The sequence below is a fragment of the Lissotriton helveticus genome, chromosome 3_1 (genome assembly GCF_964261635.1).
Source record: "Lissotriton helveticus chromosome 3_1, aLisHel1.1, whole genome shotgun sequence".
NCBI lineage: Eukaryota > Metazoa > Chordata > Amphibia > Caudata > Salamandridae > Lissotriton > Lissotriton helveticus.
In genome coordinates this window covers 126,476,729-126,489,562 of record NC_136061.1, presented here as the reverse complement: position 1 = coordinate 126,489,562, position 12,834 = coordinate 126,476,729, and the positions used below count along the sequence as shown (strand labels likewise).

The window sequence follows — 12,834 nt, the reverse complement described above, 5'->3', positions numbered from 1 at the left end:
GCAACTGAAAAAACAAGATAAGTGGGAATTGGGGGAAGCAAAAAGATTGATATTGATAGAATCTCACTTGTGAGACAGAGACTGGAACACTGAGGGATGAAGTCTCCAATCGCTGGAATCCCACAAACGACGGGAGTGCTAGTTTGTTATAGAAATGAGATTGCCCAGTAAGTACTCTGTTTGGACTGAGATCTTGTTGATAAGGCAGAATCCCCCAAAACGTTTCACCAGCAACGCTAAAGGCTTGGATGTGGTGCCACACAGATGGCTGATGTACTGGACTGCGGAAATGTCCATGCGAAGAATAGAACATTGTAGGGGGCGCCAAAGAGCCCAGCTGCAAGACGGTTGCGTTGTAAGGGGGCTTCGCTGGACAATGTGAATGTACAGCATTAACTGGCGGTGTTTGGGAACCATCCGCAATCTTTCCGACGGTATGTCCCAGTGAACTGCTGAGGGGATGACTGGTGTTGCTGCTTGTGGCCCGGGTGTGATCGGGCATGGTGAACTCCAGGGAGTCCTGCGGCTCTCGGAGCGTCTCCGTCTGTCGAGCCGGGAGTGCTGCCTCACTCTACCGGATCCCTTGTCCACCAACGATCCTGTCGGGTGTACCCTGTGTGAAGCTGGAGACTGATCGTCTGACTGGTGCAGGTGAGTGGCGGGACTTTGCTGGCAGCATAGATAGCTGCGTGGCGCCTGGGTGTGTGTGCTGCCTCGCTGCAGGGAGACGCTGCCGCCTTGGACCGTACATCCCCAGCCTTGGAGGAGAGTTGTGGAAGGCTTCTCCATGCAAATGTAGGAGCCCCCAGTCCGCCTACCTTGGGGGGCCGAGATGGATGCGATCTGTCCGCCCTGCTGCTTCTGAGGATCTGGCGGTGAGCCTGCCTGCGCTAGTTGCAGGGCAGGGTGCTGCCTGGCTGATTATGGCCTAAACCAGCTAGGCTCTAAGGCCACAATCTCGAGGGATTTTGGTGCACCGCCTTCTAAGGCGCCTGGGGCCTACACACCATGGAGCGACCGCATACCTGGCTGTGCCTGCTGGATGAAGGGAATGCAGTCCATGGAGGACCTGGCTTGGCAGTTCGGGCTAGACTGTTCCCATGGGGCACAGGGTCAAGACTGATTTGCATATAGCTGGGTTCAAACTGGAAAGGCATGGTGAGCAAAAAAATGATGGATTTAGGCCCAGATCTCTGTACTGGGGTGAATGTATGACATTGTTCTGCATTCTGTCCATCACCTGTTGTTTTTGGATGAAGGGAATGCAGCACCGTAGAATCCCCTTCTCTAGAGTAAACTAGTGCTGCTGCGGAGAGCCCCCCTCCCCCACCCCTGCTCAGTGCACATGGGGCTGCCGGCCTGCTTGTGCCCTCATTTGACTGCCCTGAATACTGGGGTGTGGCGGGCCGGGAGACTAGCCCCACTGCTGGACCGCCATGCGCCACAGGCCTGCTTATGGAGATTATCACTGAAGATTAAGTGAGTGGCAGTTGTCTGGAATGGAGGACAGCAGGTTCTCCCATCATACCTGTCTGGACATCCCCCATCTGCTATCGCCATAGGTATGCTCGTGCCCCCCCTGGTGGTCTTGCTCTGGAAGGGGTGTGGTGAGTCCTTAGGAGGGAGGGGCTGTTGGCCACCATGGTGACATCACATACCGCTGCTCGACATGCCCCGTCTGGGTGGCAGCCTAGACTCCTCGAGGTTTGCACGTCTTAGCCCTGCGTAAACGAGGGGGAGTCTCTGGCCCCAGCTCTCCATGACCAAGCCAGCAGGTGTGCCTCTGGAGAGAGGTATCCTCCTGAAACCACCTAAACTGCAGCTTGACACGCCATGGGGAAAATGGAGGCACGCCGGTCCAAGGCTGTTTTCAAGTGACAAGTCACAAGTTCTATATCTCAAAGAGATCCTCAGTGACGTGAAAATCAGCTTTCAGGCCATTGATGCCAAGATAGATTTACGCACAAGTCGTCTGGACGGGATGAAGGAGAGGGTGGACAAACATGAAGAATGCCTGAACCACCTCAAGGCTAGCGTTTCAGATGCAGATGACACACAGACGGCTGCTGCAATCACCTACTCCGCTTGGACAAAGTGTTGGAGACAATTAAACAAAAAAACGGAAGACCTGGAAGTGTGCTCTCTGCGGAATAATATCCATATTCTTGGTGTTCAGGATTCCACCACGATGGACAAAATGGAGGATTTCGCCAAAACAATGCTGAAGTCCCTCTTCAGGGACATCTTCTCATCGGTCTTCATTATGGAAAGATTACACCTATCGTTTGGACCGAGGCCTCCCACGGGCGCTCCTGCAAGGCCTGTAATTGCACAACTTCTAAACTATTGTAATCACAGCGTAGTTCTCCGACAGGCCCGAGAGTGCCGCACTTTTCATTATCAAGGCAATTAAATAACGTTTTTCTGTGACTTCACACTGGCAGTGCAGGCTTCCCGCCATGAATTCCGCCCAGCCAAGCGACTACTACAGAAGGCAGAAGATACATAACTTTGCGGGATATAGCAGGGAATATGTATCTCTATGGGGGGGAAGCCCCACCATTTCACTCACGCCAAGGCTGCCTTGAAATGTGCCTTTCAGATTACAGCCTGAAAAACAACTACCTGGAAATCGCTGGCTTCACCGTAGGAGGATTACCTTAGCGAAAGCAATTAAAGTCACCAGCTGTTCTAGCTATTGTTGACCATGGCTGACAGCGGACGTGCCAACTTCTCTCTCTTTCCTCAGTTGACACTGGGAGACTAACTGGCCACTGGCGTATCACTAAATGTATCCATGGTAGTTGTTAACCTCAGGCCACGCCATAGTCTCTCTACATCAGACGCCCGCACCGCTCCTATTTGGTGTACCTATGCCCCACATCAGCCACCCAGTTTCCCCTCAACTGGGTTGTTCGCCCGGCTCTCTGGGGCCTCCAAGGATGAGTCCACAAATGTTGCTGTATTGTGGGTTTTAAAATTGGGTGGTGGGTGGGTTGAGTGTGTTCAGCCAAGTCCCCAGTTGATGTGGGTGTGGGGCAGATAGGTTTGAAGGGTTTATATTACTTGTCCTTTCCCTGTATAGTTTCCTCCTGGCACAGGGCTACACTTCATATGATTGTCACGACACTCATGAGCCAAAGCTTAGTGCGTTTGCTATGGACATGCTTAGTTAATATTCAGCATAGAATACCTTTGTTCCTCTTAACAGCGCAGTGACTTCAACTAGGTGCCTGACCTGGAATGTTTGTGGGTTATATGACCCGCGGAAGGCTAGGCTTGTTCACGCATATCTCAACAGACACCACATTAACATTTGCTACATCTCACCTTATAGATAACAGCTCACCTCTGCCACGTCTCCCTCTTCTCCAACTATGCATGAGGCACAGCTATATAACAATAAAGACCTCTCATGGCACCCTACCCAAACTATACATGATGGTGAGGGGCGATCTATCCTTCTTGGGGGTACATTTTACAAACACCCTGTCATTCTCGCTTCAATCTATGGCCCTAACGTTTACAAACCAGAGTTTTTTTCAGATGTGTGGAAATTGCTGACTGGCATAGGACACAGTGCGGTAATTTAGGGAGGAGATTTCAATGTAGTCCTCGATCCCAATATAGATCGCTTAGGTGCCCCATGGAGACCAAGTCCTTTCATGGCTGCACAACTACATTTCCTGGAGAGAGACAATGCCCTAACAGACGTTAAATGGCACAAGCATCCAAGTTGTAGGAAGGGCACTTGTGTCACGGCGGCACTCGGTGCGTTGTCACGGATAGGTAATTGGTTACTCCTCCGAGAAGCACTTACCTGGACTACAGCGGTAACACACTTACCCCGCTCGGATCATGCTGCTGTACTCTTGGAATTATCCATGCCATTAGCTGTCCCGCAGGCCTTCAACTGGTGCCTACCCTCGGGAGCACTGCGCGATTCGGTCTTTCGGGACGAGGTTCGCACCACGATTGTAGATTATTTTGCAACCAAAACAGGATCTGTCCAGTCCGTCTCCACTCTTTGGGAGGCGTTCAAAGTAGTTATACGCGGAATCTGCATCACAAAACAGGGTGGTGTCCTTAAGGCGATCCGAGCACAGCTTGCTCAGCTGGAAGGGGACAGTAAGGCTCTTGAATGAGTACTTTGCTACTAAAAGTACCTCCTCCATGGCGAGCATATGCACTAAATATTCAAAATGTGATGAGGAGCCCCTATGGGAAACGTAATATTTGCATCGCGAAGTGACGGCTTCTGCTATGCTGGAGACAACCCCGGTAAGACATTGATGCAGCTCCTTCGTCGGCCCGAGTTTCTGGTTATATTGATGAGGTACTAGATGAGAGCCAAGAGCGCCAAACTACGCCTGACGGCATGCTCCAAACGGTGGCAGATTTTTTTGCCCGTCTCTACACTGCTACTCCAGTGCTGAGCGATGGGGAATTGGCGGCATATATCGATACCATACAATTGCTCTGGCTCAACCGAGCCCACCAGCTCTACCTAGAGTCTCCCTTCACAGAAGACAAAGTGCATCAAGTTATTCAGAGCTTACCCAATGATAAAGCACCTGGATTGGATGGACTCACCACCACCTTTTACAAGGAGTATGCAGACATTTTGACCCCACACCTCCTAGCAATGTTTAACAACATACTGAAAGTGGGAACACTACACCTGACTGCGTGGTGATCATCATCAGAATTCTCAAGCCGTACAAACCGGCAAGCCAGTGCAACTCCTACAGGCTGTTATAAATGATTCATGTGGGCAAACTATTGGTGAATCGCCTACTCCCCCTTTTGCCGGTATTAATTCACCCTGATCAGTCAGGATTTATGCCTGGACGCCTCACTGCATACAGCTAGCACACAATGTTTGCTTTTATGCGCATTGTGGTACCCCAGCTCGTTGCAGCCATGGTCATGCTAGACGCTACAAAAGTGTCTGACTCTGTAGAATGGTCCTTCCTATTCACTCTTCTTGCGCGCCTTGGCCTCAGCTTTCAATTTGTACGATTAATCCGTCTCATGTATACAGATGACGGCTAGGCTGCAAATGAATGGTAGGATCTCTGACTTGTTCCCAGTTAACCCGGCACCCGACAAGGATGCTCGCTCTCCCGGTGCTATTTTCCGGTCGCCATGGAGGTCATGGGGGTGAAAATCCCAGACTCAGCAAAAATGTGTCTTCTACACATATAGGGGAAGGGTCCACCGCTGAGAAATACGAAAATATGGCTATCTTTTGGATTTGCAGTGGCCAAGCGCAATCTAGCACGCTTGTAGGGTGCAAGAGAGACTCCAACTATGGTGGGATGGGAACTAGACATGGACTGGTGTATGCCAAATGAAAAAAACAATCTATTTGGGAAGGGGGTGTCCACTCAAATGGGACAAAATATGGTTGGGTGGCCTTCCTACAGAGGAACGGGTGAGGGGTCCAGTGAAGGTCCCGATGTCCATGGGGGATTCTGTCTGATATTGTGATAACTTGTTTCCGTGTAGTGCTCATTGTATCAAGTTTGCAGTCAAAGTATTGTACATGTATTAAGCAACGGGGCCCCACCCCAGTGATGACACATGAAAATAATGCACAATGTCTATGCTGCTGTTTATTTATAAAACTCAATAAAAAGATTCTTTTTGTAAAATGTCTTGCTTACTTAATGATTCAAGTTCTTTTTCAACAGCTTCTTTTAAATGAAAAGCAATTAGTCTCTGAGCAACAGGACGGACATCTTGTTTAATATTCAACTTTATTTTCATAGTCTTAAGCTTTCCTAAACCATGAAATAATGAAGGGAATTGACTTAATATTTCGTGATGAGCATTCATGTTCTAATTCACAGAAATTAGTCTCACACTTACAGCTGTACCTTGAAATACATGGATAGGTGCTTGAAACTTTGTTTTCTTGCGTTTCATTGTTTTATGAGCGTAAATGTAACCTATGCATACACTTTGGTTTTAAATGGTGTAAGTCGTTACAATGGAGATAATTAATTGTATTTCTCTACAGGCATTATTTGTATCGATGCACCACTGTTGATGATGAAATGTATCGTGCAATCATTTATTTTCAATGTAATCTTCGGACAATGTTTATGACTTGGGTGCTTTGGCATAACGCCTATTCTTTGACTGACATTTTCCCTCACATGCAGCTAGTCCGACATGCGCACATTTCTCTGAGGTAAACATTGACGGGATACAAACATCTTTCTCACTTTACCTTGATATTTAGGCGGAAGAACTGTTTGACAATGATTTAGATGACGATCGACTTCCTTCAGTGTCAGTTTGCCTCAATTGATATTGCCGCTTCGCTTGGCCTTGTGGGTGTGCGTGGAACGTTGCCTCTGGAATTTTCTGGCGGCTATGTTGTCTTTGTGCCATGACACACTTTTTCCTTTGCTTTACACACCGTCACAGAATGGTTTTCTTTCCCACAGCCTCTATAGATCTGTCCAATGGTCGGGTATTTACCTTCATGTGGAAACGAAAATCCACATCTAAAACATAGCTTTGTTTTATGTGTAGATTTAATCATGTGTCCTTGATTGATTGATTGATAGAAAATTTATATTGCGCAAAAAACAATAACCCGCAGGTATCAAGGTGCCTAACAATAATATCGAAATTCTGAATCAGGCATCTTTACACATAGGCTTTCAGAAAAAGGTGAGTTTTTAAGGCACCGCGGAAAGTCTGCAGGGAGGGTAAGGACCTTAGATCCAGGGGAAGATCGTTCCACCATTTAGGAGCTAGAGTGGAAAAGGCCCTACCAGCCCATCTTGCTCTTCGCACCCGAGGGACTGACAAAAGCAATTTCCCGGAGGAACGCAGATTCCTTCCCGGGATGTAGGGGGAGATGATAGAGCCTACTCCAGAGACACAGTTTCTCGCAATAGCCCTATATGTCATGCACAGGACCTTGAAGCGTACTCGATGCTCTACCGGGAGCCAGTGCAACGTTTTTCTGGCCAGAGTGGCCGATGAGCGACTTGGAGCATCCAGAACAAATCTGGCCGCGGCATTCTGGACTACTTGCAAGCGCTGCAGGAGGGTCTTATTTAGCCCCGCATACAGCGCATTGCAGTAGTCCAGACGAGAACTGATGAGCGCGACAGCTATTTGTTTTCTGGACTGCGCCGAAAGATATTTTCTGATCCTTCGCAGGGTATGGATAAGGCCCCAACAGGTGGAGATGGTCCTATTCACCTGTCTGCTCATATCCAAGGCAGGATCCACCATCACCCCAAGATTCTTTGCGGATATAGTGGGGGAGGGACACACTCCAAGTGAGTCAGGCCACCAATTCGAAGACCAGATGTTTTCGTTCCCACCAAACACCATCACCTCAGTCTTCTCCCCATTCAGTTTAAGGGAGTTCTGTATCATCCAGTGACCAACCGCCTCCATACATGATCTAAATTTGGAGGCGGTCTGCACATCTGAATGGGAGAGAGAGACGAGTATTTGGGTGTCGTCAGCATAGGAAACTACCTCCATCCCGAAAGTTCTTATAAGTCTGGCCAGTGGGGTCACATAGATGTTAAATAAGGTCGGACTAAGAGCCGACCCTTGTGGGACCCCACATAGCACAGACTGGGATGGAGATAGAAACTCGCCCATCTTGACTCTCTGTTCCCTCCCAGTGAGGAAGGAAGTTAAAAGATCCAGAGCTGCGTCCCTCACCCCCACATCCCTCAGACGAGATGAAAGAACTGAGGGAGAGAGGGTGTCAAAGGCCGCAGTTAGGTCTAGCAGGACCAGGAGGGTGGTCTGGCCTCTATCCACTGTCGAGCGGATGTTATCAAGCACGACAGTGAGGGCCGACTCGGTGCTATGTTCCCTCCTGAATCCATGCTGAGAAGAGTCAAGGCAGCCCGAGCTTTCTACGAAAGCGGCGAGATGCTTATTTAGATGTATCTCAAGCATCTTCGCAGGGGCGGGAAGCAGCGAAATTGGTCGGAAGTTTTTCAGGACTTCCGGATCCAGGGAGGCCTTCTTTAGCAGAGGTTTTACAACTGCTTTCTTCCATTCCAAGGGGAAGACACCATCTCTTATTGCTAGGTTCATAATTTCTAGCAAAGGTGGTAGGAGGGACTCCCCACACTGCTTGATGACTTTCAAAGGGCAAGTGTCCAAAGGGGAACCAGATTTGATCCTTTTAAGCAGTCCTTCTTTCTTTTGCTTACTTTTTATACTTATGACTGATTCACTCTGGGCACCTCAGGCCTCCGAGTCAGGGGCTTGACTTTCACCATGCTCCCCAGTTCTGGCACCCATCAAAATTCGCTCCAGACTAAAAGGTTCTCTCAGCATTCAGCGTCTTAATGAATCTGAGCAGCATCCATCAATAACTTTAAGGCATACAGCTTCTTCATCATTAAATTAATTGAACTTAGTGTTTGATGAGTGTATCGAGTCTCTCCACAAATTTGTCAATGGTTTTGCCATCTTTTTGATGTTCTTGACTAAAAATGTTTATTTCGTAGTCAACGTTTGATATTGGATTGAATTTGGGGTTCAGCGTTTCTTTAATCTGACCGTATGTGATTTCTTGCCAGTTTGCAAAATTTTGTTTATTACTTCTTTCACAACATCACCTTGGAGCCCCTTCACTTGTTGGAGACCTCTGGAGTTGTTCTGAACCGTCAACAACAACCGTCAACTGGCAGCTTTGGTGGTGTGCCACTTCAGGTATCGGACAGCTCAGTAGGCACATCACAACCTTTGTGCTTCTTCTAGGGTCTCCACGCTCAGTGCTGAGGTCGAATAGCTCTGCTTATCGAGGCTCTGGTAAGTGCAAGGATAATATACTTCGTTCTTACTTTTCTGTCAGTCAGTGCTTCAGTTTGCAGCTTTATTTTGCAAGTTATGAGTATCAGCAGCTGCGCTTCATCAACCTTGTTGAATCTGCCTTCAGCGTTAACACTCTGTATAATGTACAACTTTATCGTGCGTCACAGGGCGTTCACTTTGTAAGGCTTGACCAGCAGGTTCATGGACATCGGCATGTAGATTTGTTTGCAATACTTTTATTTCTTCTACTGCTTTACAACGGCTGGAGCTCTCTTTTACTCCACATGCATTAAGCGTTGATTCTGTACTTAGACAGCGACACGTGGCATGCACAAGCAATTTGCTTGAATCACGGCAAACTCTCTGAGAAGGCACATTGTTTTTTGTGTTACTTATCCCCTATCTCGTCGCCAGTTGTACAGTCCTCTCATCCCGGGTACCCACCAATGACTACACCACACACAGAGCTTAATATTACACTTCTTTATTCGACTGTGTATAACTGAGAACCCAACATTCTAAAACCAGTTTTTACTGTGTTCCGCTCTGACACCCAAATCACAGCTCTACGGAGTCCATTCAGTGCCAGTCAGAATTGTAGCCCTGCAACATGTGTTGCTGCAGTACTCCTAGGACCGACAATGAGGTGTTTCAAAGTATGGGCCTCTTGCTGCATTCATTATGTATTCAAAGACAGACAAATATTTGATGCAATTAAGCAGAACACGGTAAAGAACACCTCACAAACTGCTTCTTAGTCTTTTATAATTCAGACCCTCCTTCTAAAGGTTCCTGAGCTCTGGTGTGCTTCAAGTAACCTATGCTCCGATCTGCACTTGTCCATCCAGACTTCATCACGCCCCATTTGACCCCAGTTTCCTGACCTACCATCAGGTGCAGGGAAAGCACGGGGGATGTTTGTTAAGGGATCACATGACTTTCACTGGCGTGGGAGCAGCAAGCTTACTGTCTCTTAGGTCAAGGAAAGAGAACCATTCTGATTGAGACCAAATAAGTGACATGAACTTCTACAACACTTATATGCCAGCTGAGTGTCTGATCCGACATTGACTTCTGACCAGGTAAGGAGTGAGGGGTTAGATAGACATCAAACATTTCAGTGTAGCCCAAGATACATCACATGCACTTGTGATCATTACTCTATACAGAGTCTTGACCACGCTGTCAGTGCTCTCAATTTCTGTGGGGATCAGGAGTGGCCCGTGCAGGTAAGAGGGGTGGGAGGGAGACTAGGCAGAAGATGAGGAGGAATATTCCTTGTTGTCGTCTGTCACCCCTCACCGCTTTTACCTGCACGGGCCGCTCCTAGTGGGGATTCAAAAAATGCAACGAACAAATGAGCAGATTGAACTACTAGGGGCAAAGATGAAGTGGAAAGGCAAACAATCTATCTCCGGTTTGAGGCTATCATCTGCAATCAGCAGATACTTTCTAATTTTTTTCATATGCGCTTCCAAATGCAGAATCTAAGCTCCACTGAAATGTATGGTACACTTACAAGTATCAGGCGCATTGTAGATCACTATTGATTAATTATAATAAATCATATGTAATTAACATAATTAACATATACCTGACAATGATTAGTCATTTTTTCTGCAGCCACTATTACTCTTTTACTAAATGTTTTATTTAAAAAATATATATTTTTATTGAAATCCTTCATATGAAAACAATGTAGCAATGGCAGTAACATAGAATGTATTACCTAGAATCAATTACAAGTGACAGTCTATAACGGACCTTGACACAGTGCCATGTCCACACTAATGTTCCTCAGTGGTACATCATTCTCATACCGGGGGGTTGGGTCAGGAGGCTGGTGGGAGGCTCATGTCCAAGTCAAGTAGCAAAATGCACTATGTCACATATGTCTTAACTGGGGTAGAGGACCTCCGTACTCGATGAACCTGACTGATCACCGGCCAGATGAACCAGCTCCCTGACTCTCGCTCATCAGACCTCTGTTCAGTGATTTCCTCAAGCAAGTGTCCAAAAAGTTTTGCTAACCTTCCTCACCTTTTCCTAGTGGACTGAAATACTGCAACTCACCCATTCAAGGGTGCATGATGATCTTACTGGCTAGCCTAAGAAGCATTTCATCCCATAAAGTCCCTGTTGCTTTGTCCCTCTGGCTCTATTCTATTTTTCACCCCACCCAATCAACTAGCTTTTCATGACGAAATTTGTGGTGCAGAGTTAGATTTCCACTGCATCGCCAATTAGCTAATTTAATGACAAGGTCAGCTAGTGGGCACGTTCGTTTATTCTCTTTTGATCTCCTCATTGGATCTAAAATACAGGTTTTGGGTTGTGAACAAGTCTACCCTCTGTAGGTCTGTATAGCTAAGGATCTCCCGCTAAGGCTTTATAATAGTGCATGATCCCACACTTGTGCACCAAGTCAGTCTCTTCAGCATGGCGTCTTGGTTTGAGGTACGTGTGGTATAGTATATCAGATGGAAAAAGCATTCCTAGAAATCTGACAGAATAACCCACCACTGGAAATCAGTCGCTGTCCATCAAGTCTCTGCCCACATCAGTGAAACACTTCGCAAAAAAGGATGCTACCCAAATTCTGGCCATAGTCAGTAAGCATTGCATCACTGTTATCCTGTCTTTCCACAATGTCATTGTTGTCAAGACCACGTGGGATTTTGTCAGGGTCCTTTCTACACCCCTATATTTCTTTAAAACATTGCACCAAACGGCAGAAAATGTCTGGTGTACCTCTTTCCAGCCTTCTGGTTGGGAGTTTATGAAGTTTATTTATTAGTTCTCCTAATGTAACAACACCTGCTCCCACCTACACAGTTGTATCCATCCATTCCTTCAGGCTAGCAAACCTGGGTAATATCCACAGTGACAGTTCAGGTGCATAAGCTGTTATGATTTTAGCTCAAGACAGCACCCTGGACAAGCAATGTCCGGCAGTGTCAACTAACTTTGGGGTAATGCTGTGCATATCATGTCTGGGAAGCAATTGCATCATTACTGACATTCACCAGCCACTCTGGGCAGGTTTTGTACCAGTCCTGTGAGTCATCTAGCTTCCCATTGGTTTTAGGTGGGAAAGTAATGCAACTCAAATCAGGACCATGAAAACCTCCTCCATCATGGACAGTTGCAGTTTATTCAGCTAGGTTTTTTTCTATGACCTACCTAACCCCAAATCAAATCAACAATCACTTTATTATTATCCCCAAATATACGTTGAGGCAGTCGTATTGAAACTGTGAAGAACAATTAAAGGAATTGTACCAGGAGTATTATTTTTGTTATCGCAAGCCTACCCATGGTTAAAAGGGGGAGTCATCTGCAGAAGGTATAAGAACCCCAGACCACTGCCTGTATAAGAACAGCATCAGTATGTTACACATGTTCACCAAGATAGCTAAATGTGTCCCTTTCCCAGGCCAGACAGGTCTGCAGTCCCAGTAATACTCAAGGGATGAAGTAAATGCAAACAAGATTTCTTAGGGTTCATCTTTCATTGTGACATATTGGCAATTGTACTAGGAGCTCCCCAGCTAGATCCCTGTCTGTGTCTCCTAGAAACATAAAAATATCATCAGCATAAATGGATATTGCATATATATATATAATCCCCCAACTTAATTTTCTGCTTCACTCCCTCCCTTCAAATCACCACTGCCAGTGGCTCTGAAGTCAGAGCAAATAGGAGCAGAGCTAATGGACAGGCTTAATCCATGCTGCAATGTATGGCCCATGAATGCAAAACAATCCTTCCAGTCCTCACTGTAGTGGTCAGGTTTTAGTATAGCAAGCAGACCGATCACAGCAGTGTCTCACTAAACCATCTTCGCAAGGACCTTAATCAAAACATCCCAGTGAAGAGCGTCAAACACTTTTCCATTACTAACAATGCAACTGCCGGGAGGAGATCATCAGACAAGCATCCATTCATGTCAAGTAAGAGTCATCTAATGCTGATTGCTGTGCATCACGTCTGGATCGACCAGGGTGAGCAATAGAGGG

The 12,834-nt window shown here is 46.8% G+C and overlaps 1 protein-coding gene across 7 annotated transcripts in view; it reads left to right on the top strand.

The window, feature by feature from the left end:
- Positions 1-12,834, top strand: part of LOC144822176 (GPI-N-acetylgalactosamine transferase PGAP4-like) — a 163,158-nt gene that overhangs the window by 78,615 nt on the left and 71,709 nt on the right. For 2 of the 7 annotated variants that reach the window (XM_078679360.1, XM_078679361.1), the window contains one exon: positions 8,580-8,811. The exons of 4 other annotated variants lie outside the window; for them this stretch is intronic. The gene's annotated coding sequence lies outside the window, so the exon portion shown is untranslated. The remainder of the gene's footprint in view (positions 1-8,579; positions 8,812-12,834) is intronic. One more of the 7 variants, XM_078679362.1, reaches the window with a different exon arrangement.